The sequence below is a fragment of the Psammomys obesus genome, unplaced genomic scaffold (genome assembly GCF_907164565.1).
Source record: "Psammomys obesus unplaced genomic scaffold, mPsaObe1.curated_primary_1811, whole genome shotgun sequence".
Taxonomy (NCBI): Eukaryota; Metazoa; Chordata; class Mammalia; order Rodentia; family Muridae; genus Psammomys; species Psammomys obesus.
In genome coordinates, this window is record NW_026589169.1 from 616 (window position 1) to 4216 (window position 3601).

The 3601-nt window shown below is 50.2% G+C and overlaps 1 pseudogene; it reads right to left on the reverse strand.

Moving 5' to 3' along the window:
- Positions 1-369: 369 nt before the first annotated feature.
- LOC129674939 (cytochrome P450 2A3-like) lies at positions 370-3360 on the reverse strand (annotated as a pseudogene).
- Positions 3361-3601: the final 241 nt, after the last annotated feature.

Below are 3601 nucleotides of genomic sequence, written 5' to 3' on the forward strand. Positions count from 1 at the left end.
CCAGTTCTGATGAGGCCTGATAGGCTAGGGAAGAGGACATCCCCTATCAGTGGACTGGGGGAGGGGCATAGGAGGAGAAGAAGGAGGGAGAGTAGGATTGGGAGGTGATGAAAGAGGGGGCTACAGCTGGGCTGCTTGTTTTGTAAAAGCTCCTTGTTTGTAAAACGGAAGCCATAGTGGATATCACTGTGCCGTTAACACAATGTCTGGCACACAGCAGCCCCATATACTTCCTAGTACCCCTGTTTGTCTATCCTCTTGAGAATGAGGGCAGAGCAGCTGGAACAGTGAGGCTGAATGGTATGTGAGCATTGTAATGGAGGGGGCTGTGTGGTCCTCTGTACCCCCCCATGCCCGAATCCATCCTACCTGGCTTTGCACCTCTCCCCGTGCTCCCTAGCTCCTGGGTTCACCTCCAGCATGTGGATAAGGAAGGAGTCGATGAAGTTCCTGGGGGGAATTGAGATCCAGGGTGTGCTGGTTCTGCTCCATCTTCTTGGTTATGAAGTCCTCCCGCCCCTGCAGCTCCTTAAAGGCCTGCTGCTGTGGCCCTGGAAGGTGCTTCATCACGGAAGAAAACATCTTGTAAAGCTGAGGGTGGGAAGGGAAAAAAGAACAGAAGAAGGCTCTCACTGGACATAACCCAGCAGCTGTGGTGTCTGTCTTAAGGCAAGGGGCATTTGTGTCAGCTGTCTGTCCAGGGGCTTAGACATAGTTCTCTTACAGATTAAGTGTGAGGGCTTGTTGTTGAAGATTTCAAGTGACATGGACTTGGGAACACATGCAGGTTTGGGGTTTCTGATTGACATCTAGGTTGGAGTTACATCTGTAGATGTTTAAGCTTTTGGGTGATGTCAGCTGGAGGCAGCTCTTCATTATTAATGGACTTTGGACTGATGAGTTCTAAGAGGCTTTCCTACATTAAACCAGTGCTGGGTAGTCACAACAGCTAAATTATGCAATCCAACTAGGTGTCCAGAAACAGGGTGTCATATATATATACTGAATTGTTTTTCATCCCTTAAAAACAAAGTTATGGAATTTTCAGACAAATGGGTACAACTGGAGAGCACCATATTTAGCGAATTTAACCAGCTCAAAGAGAACTTACGCATGTGTTCTTTCAACTGCGGTGCTGATGTGGTAAATCACGTGTGTATGTATATATGTATATATGTGTCAATTGGAAGGAGAAGCAAACTGTCTTGGGGACGAACAGGACTAATAGGCAGAGGTGGCAAGAGAAAAGGGAAGGTATGCGGTGAATAGGCACAATACTGCACAATATATGCTTGTCCAAGACATTAAAATAAATGCTATTTTAAGTAGTGCTGATATTCACAGGGTTGCCTGCCTTGTTATTCAAACAGCTTTACAGATGGCCATACTTAGGTGCGTGAATGAGCTGTGTAGGAAGACCCTTACTTGGGTGTTTTGGGGGACGGCATTCTATGTAAACATTTTGGTTAGAGGTGCAGGTGTTTGGGTATTTTCGTGGCTGAGTGTCACTCATCTGCATAGTCCAGTGGGTCATGAGAGCTGAGTGGCGAGAGAGAGAGAGAGAGAGAGAGAGAGAGAGAGAGAAAGGGAGAAAGAGAGAGAGAGAGATGGATAGAGACAGACACAGAGAGAGAAGGAGACAGAGAGAAGAGAGACAGACAGATATACACAGAGAGAGAGACAGAGAGAGACACTCACAGAGATAGAGAGAGACACAGAGAGAAGCACACAGAGAGGCACACAGGTAGACAGACTGCTGCCAGCTGATTTCAGGCGCAGCTGTTGACTGTGCATTGACATCTGTTCTGTCGTTCACTGCCAGGCCAGCTTGAAGGTACCACTGAAAGCAGGCTGGTAGTTTGGGGGTAAGCTGGCAGTGGTGTTAAGGGGCGAGGTAGGGCAAGGCTGAGGCAGGGTACCTGCCCTGTGGATGTGGCCGTGAACTGGAAGCTTCCCAGCATCATCCGCAGCAGTGACAAGAACTCTTTGTCCTCATAGTCGAATCAGTCCCCGAAGACAATGGAGCTAATGACATTGGAGACTGTTCGGCTCAGATAGAAGGTGGGGTCAATGGTAGCCCCTGCAGGTGAGGACGAGGAAGAAGAGGGAGACATTGGAAATGGGGGGGGGGCAAGAACATCACCGTGTGATAGCATCAGATGCTTTAATCACAGAATTCAAAAAGGCACTGACTGCAGCACTGAGCCAAAACCCAGACCCCACACCACAGTGATGGTCCAGGACGCTTGTTCCCCAGCCTGGTTCCCTTCCTGGGTCATGATGCAGCTTCCCCGAGGCTGTCTTCCCCTTGGTGAGAACTTGAGGTGCTCAGCTTACCGTTTGTCTTCCGGAATGCCTCGAGGAGAAAGTCTGCCTCCTCTTGGATGCGATCCTCGATGCCACGCTTGCCCATGCCGAAGTCCCGAAGGGTAGCGATGGAGAAGCGCCTCAGCTGCGTGGCTCGCTCCCCACTACTAAAGGCTACTCCTAGGCAAGTGAGAAGGGAACCAGGAGACATCAGAGAAGAGAGGCGTGGATGTCCACTGACCACCCCAGCACTGGCTCCGAAGAGGAGAGCCAGAGGGAGCAAGATGCACAGAGATCGCTGGAAATGAGCAAGCAGAACACAAGAAGGTGCCATGAAACTGCGTTATGGGAAAGTAAGAAGAGGGATGACAGATGCAAGAGACAGAGACAAAGAAATATGCCAGAGGCTGGAGACTGTGGAGACCTGGGGGTGGATACAGTTGTGAAAGATGCATGACTGAGCTAGAAAAGAGAGGGAAATAAGGAGTGAGACCCAAGGAGAGTCTGCGGAGAGGAGCAGATGTTGCCGGGAGACAGGATGTGGGAACACATGTTCTGTGGTTTCTGGCAGTGGAAGCAGAAGGCTGCTGAGAGGACAGAAAGCATCCTGCCTGTCCACAGTAGCTGAGAATGACCAGGCTGGGTTGGGAGGAAGCTTTGGCTCAGGTTACAGGACTAGGATTCAGACAGAGGAATCCCAAAGTTGCAAGAGGAAGCCTAGTAGTTGCTGTGGGAATTGGGATACAGGCAGAGAGACAAGCCTCAGACATGACCCAGCAGGAGGCAGTGATGCCCTGGAGAAGACAGCCTGGAGGAGGTGCAAGAGAGAAGGCTGGGAAATGGATGCCCTCAAATGTCCCTTGCTGCAGTTCCTATCTGGGTCCCCTCACCATAGCCTTTGAAGAGCCTGTTGAAGGAGGCCTGCTCGCCTTGCCCACTGAATTCCTCAGCTTGGTCCACCAGAGCCTCCTTGACTGCCTCCTGCCCACAAAGCACCACAATTCTGCGAGGCCCCAGGTGGATGGTGAACACAGGACCATAGCGTTTGCTGATCTGATGGAGGTAGGTGAGATGGTTAGAGGGGGTGGCCAAAACCTTGATGCTGCCTGGGATTCATTCCTCTAGAGTTCAAACAACTAAAGGCAAACAATGAAAGGCATGGTGGCACATGCCTTTAATCCCAATATTCTGAGAGGCAGAGGCAATCAGATCTCTGTGAGTTTGAGGCCAGCCTGGACTACAAAGTGAGTCTAGAACACACAAGGCTACACAGAGAAACCATATCATAAAAAAG